Source organism: Lepisosteus platostomus, chromosome 5 (genome assembly GCF_059453375.1).
Source record: "Lepisosteus platostomus isolate fLepPlt1 chromosome 5, fLepPlt1.hap1, whole genome shotgun sequence".
In the NCBI taxonomy this organism is placed as follows: domain Eukaryota; kingdom Metazoa; phylum Chordata; class Actinopteri; order Semionotiformes; family Lepisosteidae; genus Lepisosteus; species Lepisosteus platostomus.
In genome coordinates this window covers 11,603,036-11,619,375 of record NC_142615.1, presented here as the reverse complement: position 1 = coordinate 11,619,375, position 16,340 = coordinate 11,603,036, and the positions used below count along the sequence as shown (strand labels likewise).

Below are 16,340 nucleotides of genomic sequence, written 5' to 3'. Positions count from 1 at the left end.
ATCAGGTTGTGTTTCTGCAACATATCCTGCACAGTATGCCATTTTTTTCTAAAAATACAGTAGATTGTACTTAATAAAAATGTACAATTCACCACTGGTATAAACAGATGTGTGCTGTGTTTGCCTTTGTAAGCATTTGTTAAAAAAATAAGTTCACAATATGATAAAAAACACAAAAAGCACAAATGTAATAATATAATGATACAAAATCAATACTAAATCATAAAGCCAATTAAGTACCTATCCTTTGAAAACAGTGACATTTGTATCTACTTTTGAATTACAAATCAGACAGCGTAGTCCCTTAATTCAAAGATAAGATATTTGCCAAAACAAGACAACCAGATGTTAGCTGAATTCGGAACAAGAGCCTCTGCTTCATTGTTTATTGAGCTTTTGATCAACGTCTGAGTGAAAAAGATTTGCTATTTTAACTATTTGATTAAAGTTCACAAAAGCACCTTTCTTCAAGCTGGAGTCGAAACAGCGACTTAAGGATTCCAAACTGTTTCTAATACAATCAGCCACGCTACCAACTGAGCTATCGAAGGGATTTAAAGTGCTCTTCTCTGGCACATATTGCCCAATGTAGTGAAATATTCCGGGTACTTAAATTCCAGTTCGACATCAAGTTTCCAACTCGTTTCCTTAGTCTTGTTTACCTTGAATTTAAGCCACAAACCAGGATTCTACTGTATAATCTTCCGGGGATGTTACAAAATGTTTGATGGGGCATCCATCATTATAGGTGGAAATCCACTCCTTTTTTTTTCTCGAGGCATCATATTAAACATTTCATTTGGATCGAGAAGAGGATCACCATGAGAGACAGAACAAACTGTTTGATTCCGTCTTTATTGGGAACTGAATCACAGCTAATGCATGTAAAGCCTTCAGTATGCGATAGTGAGAGCTCAGTTATGCCAGGGAGTGGGAGTGAAGAGAACTGAACTGAAATTTATTAAATTCATATTTAAATAGAGTGTAAATCATCAAAGTGTTCTGTCACTTAAAACTTATTACAACACTACCAGGAGTGGGGATTGAACCCACGTGGACATTTGTCCATTGGATCTTAAGTCCAACGCCTTAACCACTCGGCCATCCTGGTCTACAGCAATATGCTCTTCAGTTGTTTAACATTTAAATATGATTCAACAATTAAAAAAAATTAAACCACGAAACCTCTTAGAGTTGCGAGAATACTTCCTTTGTGTATAAAATACATTGTGAATGCTTTCTCAGCCTTTACTTTTTCGTTTTTATGACATTTTTTTGACCGAGCACGAATATTCTTTTGTCCATATCTTCCCAAAGGAAGCACAGAATGCCGTCAAACCAAATGCATTTTAAAGACCAAGACTTGTGGATATTTCCACAGCATCTACATCAAACTATCAGTGGGCTAATTATCTTTTTTTAAACCTCCGGTTTTTCATCGATGCATAATTACGCACTTACTGGAACCTGGAGGACCGCTGTGTACAGACGTTCACAACGCAAGAAATACTGTTCAATACGGCTTCGTGCGAATAAGCCGTATATGACCATAGGAAGCAGAACAGTGCAGTCTCCAATTACCCAGACTGTAAGCACAGGAATAAAGCTTTGTTTGATTTCTGAAACCCTTCCTTTACGCCCTGTTTTCATTCAGGTAAGGGTCAACTATATTGACAATACTACTGACAGCAGGAAGATTAAAATATTCTTTACTCAGCAGCTCATTAAAAACAGCTCCCATGATGTTCAAACCGATATTTTACACAGAACACTGACACAGCTTTGCGTTCTGAATCTCTTTTTCTCGTGCTTTTATTTAATATGGCACAATGCACTGGGATAGGGATATTCTGTTCACAAACCAATAGCATTTAAATCACAGCACCCACAATGCTGCAAGTAAGTGTTTTGCACACTAAGCAGGTCTTCTGACTTTTTCCAGCTTTGTTTTGGGTTGTGGAACCTTTATTTTTTATGATTTTCTGAAGATAACACTACAGGTATACACTGGAGTTAGGTGGGTCTTTTTCATGGCTCAATAGTAATTCAAATACAACAGCCACACTGCTGAAACCATATGTTTTACACACCAGACAGGGCCCCTAACCTCATACAACCTTGCTGTGGCTGTGGCCTCTTTCTTTATTTTTTTATGATTTTCTGAAAGTAACACTACAGGTAATACACTGGGACAGGTGGGTCTTCTTCATGGCTCAATAGTGTAGTGGTTTGATGGGTTTACTGAGACAATTATTAATTGTAACAGTAATCACGAGGTTGTTCGTTGTAGCTTTTAGAAAATAAATCGTCAGAACAACTAACAACGCACACACACGGGTTCAATACACGAGATACATTTATTAATATAAATTGTGCACCAAAGATATACTAGTCTGCCTGGATACGAGTGGCAGACCTTGCTGTGAGGGTTATCAATATACAAGGTATATAATCTCGAAGAGATGCAAACACAAAGAGATACACAACAGAGAATATATGTCAATATATATCGTTCGGTTACCAAATCGCTAACCAGTGTTATTACCCACTGTTACTCTAAACTCGGAAGTAAATACATTACTCATGAATTAAATTGATAACAACTTGTGTTGAGGTACAATTGAATTCTCGAGACGCAACGTAGAATATGGGGTTTACTTATCCACTGTGTATGGATTTGGAATCTCCTGGCACGAACACCAAACCAGCTGACAGGCTCTGTTGCAGCCTCTGTTGCAGCGGTTGGCCAATGGGCATTGTGTCGGCGTCCTCTAGCTACCGGCCAACCAGTCAAGGTGCAGCTCAGAGTAGGACGGGCGGAGAAATCTGACTGCGGCGCACAGGGCAGTCGTTGCTCCGAGGGGATCTACCAGGAGTCCGGCTGGCTAGTAGAAAGTCTCTATGCAAAGAGTGTGACCGTGAGTCCTCACAAGTCACTCTTTTGCCTGGGAAGAAGCTGGTTCGTTCCCGGTCCAGCGCTGCTTCTGAATAAGCTATTCAGGTTGTCGACGAGGGGTCCAACTGTAGGCTGCCGTTGATCAAGTGGAGCATTCACGTTGGTAGAATTCTGAGTACGTACGGGATCCTCGGCCTCGCGCTTAGAACAAAGTCCAAGTCCTTTTGCAGACAACAGCAGTTGTCACGTGATTGTCTCTGAGGATGCGCGAAAATGGCCAAGGAGAGCCCCGATCTGAGCTTGCGCTCCCTTTTTGACCAAGACCCAGATGTGTGCTGATTGGTTGAGAGTTTGGCGGGCATTGGAGACCCACGTGGTATTACCACGCCCTGCCAGTCCCTGATTGGTTGGTCAAGATGAGATATAAGTCACTTACTCTTGACACTTAGGAATGCAGTCCAGATGTCCATTCGGCACTCTCTAGACTGATAGGCACCAATGGATGACCATTGATCATGATAGCCAGGCTTAGCTAAGTGCATCCCCGTCTGGGAGCTTGTTCCTTATCAAAAGAAAACATCTTAAATCAGCCTGCATGAATACTTTCTCTGTGGCTGCACCACAGAGATGGAGGGTGAGATGGGGCCTCCTTTAGGACAGCATACCAACGCCTAATTCTGTCTTATTAACAAGCATTGCCACTACATATCCCCCCTTTTTGAAGGTCACGAGGTCCTGAGGCGTTGTTGCCTTCAAAACAAAAACAGAGTTAAGTGATGTCTGTTGTACCACGGTGGATTCTACCACCCAATATTCACATTACCTCTCGAGAATTTGTACAGGAAATAGTGTTGGAAAGAACATTGCGTATACCTGCTCTCAGTTATAAGGTACATAGAAATGAGGCATCGGGCATCATCAATAGCCCTAGACCTTAAACTTCCGGCAGTTCACTATCAGTATCGGATAGCTCTGCAGCAGGCAGACGTTTGGGAGTGGTTACCTGATTTCGGTGATACACCATTGCTCCCTTTGTCTCATTCAAACTACCCCGCAAGGCATTGATACAAGAGAACAGCATCCAACACATTACCCCAGCCATGATCCAGCTACCCAGCAGCAGTGTCAAGATGACCACGTTTACTGTTCCCAGCGCCCCAGAGGATCCACAACGACCGTGCTTGGGACCTACCAGCGTAGTTTTTAAGTTTGTGTCGTTGAGAACAAATTCAAGTAACTGTACACCCTCAAGGCTTACTGTCTCTTGGATTCTCTCATCCAAGTCAACGCTGTGTCCTCTGAAAGCGTCCTCAATCTCGAGTTCCATTTCATACAGTTCTGACTCCAGGTGATATAGTGCTAAATCGTTGAGATGCACTATAGCTCCTTCAGAAACTTGTAGAAAAACTGTTTGGTTGGGTAGCTGCACTTCGGTAGCTATGTCATGTCTGTCATAGGTTCTTGTAACAGTTAACTGTGGTGTGCTGACCAGCCATATCTTTCCCACCTGCTCAACCTGGGGTTCATTAACCTCACTTTTGCTCGTCACTGTGGCTTTACACTTTTCAGTGGCAGCCCCCTTTCTGATACCACACAACCTCTGAGTTGTGTCCCTAAGGAATGGCTTACTTGGGCATACCCAGTGGATATCCTTGGTTGACATACACAGTTCCAGGTTTGGAACAAGGTACAAATTTGGATCATCCTCCTGGTAAGCTACGAGCGATGGGGTGGTCAACTTCACATGCATGTCCCCCCTCCAGAAGCCAACGTTCGATATAGACTTGAGTCTATAGATATCCTTGCTACTCACGATGGGAAGGTTCAACAGGAAACCTATTTCCTTGGCTTCGGGGTTGACATGTATGGGAATGGCACTGCCTAGACTGTATGCAAGATGTACTTGCACTGGCTGCACCATCTCAGAAGTGGTGATCCTCAGTACTTCTTCTACCAAGGACAGTGGAACCAAGTAGGTTGGAATCTGTCCCATGGCTAGGCTAGTTACCATGGCACTAAGCTCCCTAAGCAAATCCTGCATCAGCATTCTGACCTGTTGCACGTAAGCATAATCCCACTGTAACACGTCGACAATCCTGCCCACGGTGTGGAGGGTGTTATTTAACACTGCTGCATGAAGGTTTACTGCTAATATTGTGCCCTGTAAGGTTTTCCCTAGGCTTTCCAGCCGCTGCTTCTGTTGATACAGTCTTTCACTACCCTCTGGCATTTCTGACACCTGCCTTCTTGGGGCAGTCAGGGTGAGAGTGCCGGTAACAAACAAACCTATCAAAAAGAGCAAATGCACAACAGTGGCGGCAGCAATCAGTCCTCCCAAAAGTTTTTAAGGGTGGCTGATCCCAGTCATCTCCTTCTGAGTGACTGTCGCCTTTCTAAGCTGGCGCAGCGTGTACATGGTGTCTTTCTCAGTATGCCATGTGGCATCCTGGGCACCAACATCCTGGAAATCTGGGGAGATCTGACGCAGCTGCTGATGCTGCTCCTCCATTTCCAGGGCATCTGCTTTTTTGATTTGTTCATGCCTGTGCTCTAGGAACGTTGCAGGGGGCGGTGCAGCGGTGGAGCATGCCTGACCCTCGGCTGAGTGGTCATCTGGAGCACCTGAGTGATCTGGGATTGTTACCCCATTCTCACTGTTCAGGTCCACCCTGCACCCCTCCTGATTGAGGAATCCCTCTATCGGCATGTTTACAATCGTTCGCTGGGCGTGGGTGTAGGACACCTGCTCACTCCCCCCTTCCCTCGCTAGGGGTTCAGGGAGCTGCCCCAGCACTGGGATAGCTAGTTCACTGTCTTTGAACTCGCTATCACCCACCAGGCCCATGTCAGTGCAGGCGGGGATTCTGACACCCCTCTTTGCGATGTCCTGCGCTGGCAGGCGGGTGGCTTGAGCATCCAGCTCCAGTATGGCTGAACCACTGTTGGTGAGACTCAGACTGACAGACTGAGCTGGTGGCTGTAAGAAAACCGGCTCGGCTTTCATTCCCTGTCCCTTCTTGGGGACTGGATGTGTTGGAAACCCTGCCGTTGAGGCAGGAACAATCAGGTCGGTCTCTCTCACTACCTGGTAGTTGTGAGAAATAATGTTACCTGACTGCAGGTTCCCTGGATCACAGCAGAGGGAATCGGCATCCACAGCGGTAAGCTACAGCGCAGTAGTCCCAGTGTCCAGCTGGACCTCCTGTCTAACCTGTGAATGTTGCACCAGGGGCACCTGGCGGTGGCCCTGTGACAGCTGCTCAAGCAGATCCTCACTAATAGAGGACCTCTCAGGGCTAAGGGTGAGGGCTACATCACCAACCTGCTCTCTTGCCATCTGGATCCCTTCCACCCCTGCGGGGTGGTGGTCCTGACCCCTCTTGGGTGCCAGGGTGCACAGGGAAAGCTCCTTTTCATCACCAAGTGGGGAGATCCGCTCCTCTTTAGGGATGTGAATGGGGTTTGCTTTACCTGGTGGATCAGGCGGCTGCTCGGAGCACCGCTCCTGTGGCATGGAGGCTGTTGGGACCTTGGCCAGGGCACGACTTCCCTGTAGTTTTGGAAAGCAAGAAGAGACATTTATTTCTCGTCCAGAGGAACCAGGAGGAACCTCCAACTCAGCTATAGTGTTCAGTGGGCACTGTGTGATCACAGCATAACCACTGAACCCCCCTTTTTGCTGTGCGACAGGCTTAGGGTTTTTGACCTGAGCCCACAATTTTCCACGCTGGCAGTCCACCAGAGGCTCCAGCCTGTCAAGCAGGTCTTGGCCAATGAGTAGTGGCTCTGTTTTAAACCTAGAGTTATAAACAGGATGCACCACGTTCATTGGCCCGAACCTAAGTGCCACCCACACTCGGTGTGTGATCCTGGCATGATCCTGGGTATAGCTGGAAATATCTGTCTTACATGGTTCTACCTTAAGTCTGATGCCTTTTCCTTTTGCTACTCGTTTGAGCTCGCTGAGTAGATCGGCTGACATCAAACTAATTTCAGCCCCAGTGTCAATCAGTGCTTCTCTATCTAAGACGTTTTCAAGAGAAACCTTGATATAAATACGCCTTGCTTTGCCTTTCTGGCTGAGATTCCCTAAGAATTGTTGGAAGCCTGTCTTTTCTTTGACTTCAGGGGCGGGGTCAGCGCCCAACTCAGAGTCACAGCCTTCTTCCAGGCAGGAACCCTCCCACCCAATCAGATAGACTGAGGGAGGGGTTTGGGACGGATCCCCGCCTCCTCCAGTGAGAAGGGGCGTGGTCCCCCTCAGCTTATTCACGCTTCCAGCATTCGGTGCGGAAGGTTTACCCTGTCCTGATCTCTCAAGCAGGGTGTAACGAACAGTTCTTTCCGGACCCTATGCGGACGACACAGTCCGACGGAGTGGGGAAACACTAGGGAAACGTCATGCAGGAATACGGGGCTGAAGACAGGGGGGCGTGTCCAAGGTGCGCTGGTGCACGGGGAAGGTGTGGCCGAGGCGAACAATCCGAGAGAGTAGTCCTTTGGGAATATCCAAAACACAAGGGTAAGTCCAAAACCAGAAGATCCATCAGAAGAAGGAATTAAAAGCCACGAAGGCCGGGTCGGAACCGGCGGACGGGGAACAGGAACAGGAACGGGAACGGGAACGGAGGTTAAAACCTTAACGGGACCAGGCGCTTCCAGGTCCCGGACTCGCACGATATGGAAATCAGATGCAGAGACCGGATGAGCGTCAGCGCCTGGCTTTTAAGGTGGGCTGGGAATGGGAAACAGGTGCAGAGAATAAAGTCTTAAGTGAAAGGGCTGGAGCACCCTTAAGGAGGGGGGACTAATATCATGACACAGGGCTTGTTCAAGCCGGGCCAGGCGGGCTGCAGTCGACTCCCTTCGTCCAGCCTTATGATAGGCTCTGCCTGAGCCCTTGCCTTCCCCGTAGCGCTCACAGCGGCTCTGACGCTTAGTGCAGTCCTGCCTGCCTATTTTGCGCCGGGGCTTAGCGGGCTCAGGAACCTCAGCTCCCTCAAGCTGAGGCGAGTCGTCAACCCTGCTGGCTTTAGTGGTGAACACGGCCGTTTTAGCAGGTTTTCGCTCTGAGGAAGCAGAGACTTCAGCTCCCCAGGCTTTTTGAGTGTGTGCATCACAATCATTTTCCTGACTGAGGGATGCAGATTAGCAATGAATAAACCTTTGAAATTCACGTTCTCTTCGCAACCCTCTTCATTCCGCCCTGCAAAATAAGTGCGCCTAAGCCTCTCATAGTAGTCGCGAGGGGCTTCAGCTTTTTCGTGCTTAATATGGTGCGCAGCGGCCACGGCAGATATGGGATCGATAAAAGCCGAAAATTCTCCGATCATTGCCTGACACAGCTCCTCAAAGCTATTACAGACCTCCGGTCCTTGTCTAGACATCCACTCGTGGACCGCTCGGCTGGTAGTTTTCCTTACTAACATAGCCTTTTCCTGTTCGGACGCTTCGGGCATAAACTGCAAAGTATATCTCAGCTCATCGATGTAGGTTTCCACATTATTCCCTGACACTGACAGGTCGAACCTTTCTACATCTTTGGCTAACTGCCTCAGGGAGTGGAGGTTAATTTTTACGGTTTCTCCGCGGGCAGGAGGACGGCCGTGATCAGGAGCAGGGGGTCTATGCCTGAATTGAATCGCCCTTGCGTCACGCGCAGGACTTGGCGATCTCCCCCATGCTGATCCGACCACAGACCCTGGCCGGGAGAAACCTCCTCCCGGCGCGCTGGGTGAGCGCTCCGGGCTGCTAGGTGGGCTGGCATGCAAGTGGGATCTAGCCTGTTTTGCTTCCAGTACGGCAGCATCTAACTCCTTTTGCCTTTCCTGGCTGAGCTCATTTAAACTCTCAATTTCTTTTTCTTTCAAGGTCGCTTCCAGGTCTCTCCTAGCTACCTCAGCCGCAGTTTCTCTTGCAGACAGGTCATCTAATTTACCTAAAACTTCTGTCTTCACTGTCTGTCTTCACTTTCCTCATTTTTCACTCTCTTTTCTCTGATTATATCCAACAACTCAACTCGCTCCGCCTTATATCTTTCTAGCTTTCCCTGAAGCTTTTGAAACTTTGTCAGCTCGGACAAAGACAGTTCCAGCTGTTTAGCTAGATTTAAGGCGAAACTCGATAGGACCTGAACTGCATTCACAGACCCTCCTGTGTTAAGCTGGTTCGCTACCTTAGTTACTAGATTTACTTGCAGCTTCTCAATATCATCAAAGTTCAAATTTTCGATACCGCTCCAGCAAATAGGATTGTCGTCGCTAGAAATAGTATTTATAAGCGACTCCACTTCAGACATTTTAGCAGCCATTGTCATTACGTCAGAAAAACTTTAAGAGTATTACTTTTTTTCCTTTTTACCAAAATACAGTACGGAATCTAAACACCCGAGCAGATGGATTTCCAATCAGCACACGTTACACTAAATGCTAGAAAACAGGGGGATTTCTTTAGGCAGTTATCAGCACACCCGGTATTCACGTATAGAAGCCGTGGTGCTGTGCTGAACTTGAACTCACAGCAACATCAGTTATTCTGTGCGATTGATTCTCATTTCATTCTAAACTCGCCCGCACAGGGACGCCATTAAATGTAGTGGTTTGATGGGTTTACTGAGACAATTATTAATTGTAACAGTAATCACGAGGTTGTTCGTTGTAGCTTTTAGAAAATCAATTGTCAGAACAACTAACAACGCACACACACGGGTTCAATACACGAGATACATTTATTAATATAAATTGTGCACCAAAGATATACTAGTCTGCCTGGATACGAGCGGCAGACCTTACTGTGAGGGTTATCAATATACAAGGTATATAATCTCGAAGAGATGCAAACACAAAGAGATACACAACAGAGAATATATGTCAATATATATCGTTCGGTTATCAAATTGTTAATCAGTGTTATTACCCACTGTTACTCTAAACTCGGAAGTAAATACATTACTCATGAATTAAATTGATAACAACTTGTGTTGAGGTACAATTGAATTCTCGGGACTCTCCCGGCACGAACACCAAACCAGCTGACAGGCTCTGTTGCAGCCTCTGTTGCAGCGGTTGTCCAATGGGCATTGTGTCGGCGTTCTCTGGCTACCGGCCAACCAGTCAACGTGCAGCTCGGAGTAGGACGGGCGGAGGAATCTGACTGCGGCGCGCAGGGCAGTCGTTGCTCCGAGGGGATCTACCAGGAGTCCGGCTGGCTAGTAGAAAGTCTCTATGCACAGAGTGTGACCGCGAGTCCTCACAAGTCACTCTTTTGCCTGGGAAGAAGCTGGTTCGTTCCCGGTCCGGCGCTGCTTCTGAATAAGCTATTCAGGTTGTCGACGAGGGTCCAACTGTAGGCTGCCGTTGATCAAGCGGAGCATTCACGTTGGTAGAATTCTGAGTACGTACGGGATCTTCGGCCTCGCGCTTAGAACAAAGTCCAAGTCCTTTTGCAGACAACAGCAGTTGTCACGTGATTGTCTCTGAGGATGCGCGAAAATGGCCAAGGAGAGCCCCGATCTGAGCTTGCGCTCCCTTTTTGACCAAGACCCAGATGTGTGCTGACTGGTTGAGAGTTTGGCGGACATTGGAGACCCAAATGGTATTACCACGCCCTGCCAGTCCCTGATTGGTTGGTCAAGATGAGATATAAGTCACTTACTCTTGACACTTAGGAATGCAGTCCAGATGTCCATTCGGCACTCTCTAGACTGATAGGCACCAATGGATGACCATTGATCATGATAGCCATGCTTAGCTAAGTGCATCCCCGTCTGGGAGCTTGTTCCTTATCAAAAGAAAACATCTTAAATCAGCCTGCATGAATACTTTCTCTGTGGCTGCACCACAGAGATGGAGGGTGAGATGGGGCCTCCTTTAGGACAGCATACCAACGTTTAATTCTGTCTTATTAACAAGCATTGCCGCTACAATAGCAATTCAAATACAACAGCCACACTGCTGAAACCATATGTTTTACACACCAGACAGGCCCCCTAACCTCATACAACCTTGCTGTGGCTGTGACCCCTTTCTTTATTTTTTTATGATTTTCTGAAGGTAACACTACAGGTAATACATTGGGATAGGTGGGTCTTCTTCATGGCTCAATAGCAATTCAAATACAACAGCCACACTGCTAAAGCCATATGTTTTACACACCAGACAGGCCTCCTAACCTTATACAACCTTGCTGTGGATGCGGCCCCTTTATTTATTTTGTAATGATTTTTTCAATATGGCACCATTAGACAGCCGGTACATGGGGATAGGGGGGTGGTATTCACGAGTCAATAGCTCTTCAAGCACAACAGCCACAGTGCTGCAACCAGGTGTTTTACACATCAGACAGCTCCCCTAACCTTATACAACCTTGCTTTGAGTTGTGGAACATTTCTTTATTTTTAATGATTTTTTTACTGTAATCAAGTGTTGTGCTCATTAATAATAATAATAATTGCTTACACTTATATAGCGCTTTTCTGGACACTCCACTCAAAGCGCTTTACAGGTAATGGGGACTCCCCTCCACCACCACCAATGTGCAGCATCCACCTGGATGATGCGACCGCAGCCATAGTGCGCCAGAACACTCACCACTATCAGTGAGGAGTAGAGAAGAGAAATGTAGCCAATTCAAAGAGGGGGATTATTAGGAGGCCATGATTGATAAGGGCCAATGGGGAAATTTGGCCAGGACGCTGGGGTTACACATCTCCTCTTTTCAAGAAACGCCACGGGATTTGTAATGACCACAGAGAGTCAGGACCTCAGTTTTACATCTCATTCGAAGGAAGGCGCCTGTTTACAGTATAGTGTCCCCGTCACTATACTGGGGCATTAGGACCCACATGGACCGCAGGGTGAGCGCCCCCTGCTGGCCCCACTAGCACCTCTTCCCCCAGGAACCTTAGTTTTTCCCAGGAGGTCTACTATCCAGGTACTGACCAGGCTCACACCTGCTTAGCTTCAGTGGGTTGCCAGTTGTGAGTTGCAGGGTGATATGGCTGCTGGCCATAATCAGCAGCCTTCAGTACTGAAGCAGGTGTGAGCCTGGTCAGTACCTGGATGGGAGACCTCCTGGGAAAAACTAAGGTTGCTGCTGGAAGAGGTGCTAGTGGGGCCAGCACCACCATTAGGCAGGCCTCCTGACCTTTCAAAGTCATGCTTTGTTGTGTGAAACTTTAATTATCTTTTTAGGATTTTTTGAACATGGCAACTTCCACCGAGATGGGTGGAGGGTGTTGGGGTGCTCTTCAATAGCTTTTTCATCTATACACACAAACGGATGTAAACAAGACACACAGAACCTGTCACGCATTGGCTGACTGCTGAGGATAGGGATCCAATGCGGTGCCCTTGGTAGGGTTGGCGCGAGACGCAGACGTAGTCGGAGTAAACAGGCAGGGGTCCGAGTCCGGGAAGGAGTATGTCGAAGAAAACTCTTCACTCAGGCTGGGAGATTGTCAACAGAGATCTTTAATACAATCAGCTGAAGGGGAGCATATCACAGAGAAAGGGTTTCCCCTAGCACTCAAGACATGTTCATTGGACTGAAGTTATACTTTCCTTTTTTATACAGTAAAAGTAGGCAATACTTTAACATGTAATAGGTTTATTCCATGCTGAAAAAAAGAAGAAAGAGAACACAACGTTTCGGCCGTGGAGCCTTCTTCAGGTGTGAGAGAGACAGGGCAGTAGGCAAAGGTAAAGTAGCGGGAGAACAAAGGTTGGGAGGGAGGAGGAGTGAGAGGCGGGAGCAGGGGACAGAAAGAGAGGCCAATCAAGAGGTGTGAAGTCAGAATGGGTGCAGAGAGGTGTGAAATGAAACTTCCAATGAATGGAGAAAATTTAAAAGAACAGTAATCTGTCGTTAAGGGAAGGGAGAATGTGTGATCCTAACTGCAGAATAATTTTAGTTTCGGTGGTCTTTCTGATGTATGAGTTCGGAAAACCGTCTTTGAGAACACAGATGGAGAGATTAGTGTGGTCGTGGCCGTCAGAGGTGAAATGAGAAACAATGGGCTTGGAGAGATCTTTAATCTTCACAGCCCTGACGTGTTCTCTGAAGCGGTCTCCGAGTCTCCTTCCTGTTTCTCCAATGTAGATGGCTGGGCATTTACTGCAAGAGATACAGTAAATAAGGTTGCTGGAGGTACAAGATGCTGTCTGGGTGATCCGGAATTGTCCTGAGGGGCCTTGAATGAGTGTGGTGGTGGCTGTGTACTTGCAGGTGATACAGCGAGCTCTGTTGCAAGGGAAAGTGCCTGGTGTGGATGGTTGTTGAGGGCGGCACCGACGCAATCATCAATATATCGTTTGTAGAGACGATATATTGAACGATATATTGATGATTGCGTCGGTGCCGCCACATGCTCCAACGATCAGCTCGAGTTCTTCCTGCACCATTTCACCAACTTCCACCCGTCCCTCAAATATACAGTTCACATATCTTCCACCACTCTTCCGTTTCTAGACATCCACTTGTCTATCAACTACCCCCGACTTTCCACTTCAGTTTATTACAAACCCACGGATTCACACAGCTACCTCCTGTACAGCTCATTTCACCCCAACCACACTAAAAACTCTCTTCCTTTTTCACAGTTCCTTAGGTTACGAAGACTATGCAGCGACGACATCGACTTCGAGAACCAAGCCCTCGAAATGTACTCATTTTTTATCAACAGAGGATATCCCAGCAGTGTGATTGACAGGGCCCTTGCCCGAGCCAAAAACACCCCCCGGACCATCAACCCGATCAGGAACTCCCGCCGTAACAACCGCATTCCCTTGGTGCTTCCTTACCACCCTAACACACTTCCTATCCCCAGGACCATTAACCAGAATTTTTCCATCCTACAGGATGATCCCTCCATTGGGGCCCTCTTTTCTGATCGCCCTATCATCTCATATCGCCGACCACCTAATCTGCGTAACCTCCTTGTTCACAGCTCCCTTGACCGCCCTCAACAACCATCCACACCAGGCACTTTCCCTTGCAACAGAGCTCGCTGTATCACCTGCAAGTACACAGCCACCACCACACTCATTCAAGGCCCCTCAGGACAATTCCGGATCACCCAGACAGCATCTTGTACCTCCAGCAACCTTATTTACTGTATCTCTTGCAGTAAATGCCCAGCCATCTACATTGGAGAAACAGGAAGGAGACTCGGAGACCGCTTCAGAGAACACGTCAGGGCTGTGAAGATTAAAGATCTCTCCAAGCCCATTGTTTCTCATTTCACCTCTGACGGCCACGACCACACTAATCTCTCCGTCTGTGTTCTCAAAGACGGTTTTCCGAACTCATACATCAGAAAGACCACCGAAACTAAAATTATTCTGCAGTTAGGATCACACATTCTCCCTTCCCTTAACGACAGATTACTGTTCTTTTAAATTTTCTCCATTCATTGGAAGTTTCATTTCACACCTCTCTGCACCCATTCTGACTTCACACCTCTTGATTGGCCTCTCTTTCTGTCCCCTGCTCCCGCCTCTCACTCCTCCTCCCTCCCAACCTTTGTTCTCCCGCTACTTTACCTTTGCCTACTGCCCTGTCTCTCTCACACCTGAAGAAGGCTCCACGGCCGAAACGTTGTGTTCTCTTTCTTCTTTTTTTCAGCATGGAATAAACCTATTACTTGTTCCTTTGCAGCCTACGCATGCTGACTCAGCTACCCACCTGAAATACTTTAACATATCAAAGGAACATACAGGGAAAGGGGCAGTGTCAGAAGTCAAACAAACAGGACAGGGGGGTGCCATTTGGCATCCTACAATCTGTTTCAATTTTGTCTGATTGAATGGGTGTGAGGAATCACAGGCTTTAGTTTGCACCTAAGACAGTGGTCTTAGGTGCGAACAGATAACCTTTCCCACACATAGTCACTGTCCTGACCTTTTGACTCGGTCTTCCACACGTAGCACAGGCGTAGGCACAGAATCAACAGGCGAAAGTGTAGTCGAGGGACTGGCAGGGGTCGGAGTCCGGGAAGGCGTAGAAGTTGCGTCGGTGTGGATTCAGAAGGCAGAGGCGTAAACGAAGAGACAGGCTGGGGTCAGGATCCGAGAAAGCGTAAAACAGGCGAAGGTACAAAATCGAGTGGCTAAAGCGGTAGTCGGAAAAGCGGGGTCGAGGTCCAGGGGAGAAGTCATAGTAAGGCAAAGGTGTAGTTAGTACGTAAGCTCCTGGAGAGAATCTCAATCGTGAGCAATGACCGGGGGGCAGATGAGGGTTTAAGCAGAGGACTGATTGACACGTGCACGTTTGGTACGGGGAGAGCTCGTAGGAATGCGGGAGCGCTTGCCTGCGTGAGGGAGATTCGTGGCAAAACCAACCTGAACTCACAGAAAAACAAGAATGCCCCCGAGACACCTGCACCCCCCCCGGACCACTCTGGTATCAACACCCCCAAACCCATCCATACCAGCTAACAAGACTCAGAATCGGTGCAACCCTCCAACCTGGACCAAGAGCAGGATGGGACAAGAACCTGCACCACACTACGCACCCCTTATCCAGACCAGCAGGACAGCCAGACCACAGACAGCACCATCATGTAACCCCCCTGTTCATTCCAACAGAAAAGGCGAACTGACCCCCACCAGCATGGCGACGCTGCAGCTCTGGTCACACCAGTAGGCCCAATGGGCTCAGAGCTGGGGGACATACAGATGCAGCCATTCAAAATGCGTGGGCGATACCGGTACGCTGTACGCAGTCTACCGCAAGTTACCGGTAAATACCGCGAGTTACCGGTAAATACCGCTAGTTACCGTACATTCTCCTATAATATGACAAGCAAAATAATAGTATCCGGAATTTCGGCAAGGTGGAGCTAATAAAGCTCAACCTCTCATGTTTGAGCTGTGGCCATCAAAGTCTTTAACGAAGATATTACTAATAGTATTAATAATGAATGACCTTGGACAAGCTGTAAGTGTAAACTCAAAGTATTGCCCTGGTCAACATTCTTTTTTTCATTGACCGTCTTTGTAAAAGTAACACCACAGCATTTCGCAATCACGCATTTGTTTCCAATCATGCAAAGTACAGTAATTTTTGAGAATCGATTCACCATGCCTTTCACATGCTCATAAAAGAGATTGATTTAGGAACGTAAACATATTACTGTATGAAAACTGTACTGTATACAGTATGTATATGTATATTTAATGTCTTAACTGTGCCCGTTTAAGTATTGAATATTCATATCTAATTTTACCACTGAAGGGAAATCTTAGTAGCTGAGCATAAAAAGAATAGGAGAATACTGCAACGCGTGTGAAGGCCATAAACGATATTAATTTTGGAACATAAACATACAGTATATGGCTGGTCTCGGTACTTTAAAGAAAACATACACGAAACATGGTTTCATTATGACCAGAATCGGTCTTGAGATATTTTTAACTTGATTTACAGTATTTGAGAGGTATGTCTT

General features: G+C 46.9%; 1 non-coding gene across 1 annotated transcript; it reads right to left on the bottom strand.

The window, feature by feature from the left end:
• Window positions 1-1,028: 1,028 nt before the first annotated feature.
• On the bottom strand, window positions 1,029-1,111 carry trnal-uaa (transfer RNA leucine (anticodon UAA)). Its single transcript has one exon. It is a non-coding gene; the product is annotated as a tRNA-Leu (tRNA).
• Window positions 1,112-16,340: the final 15,229 nt, after the last annotated feature.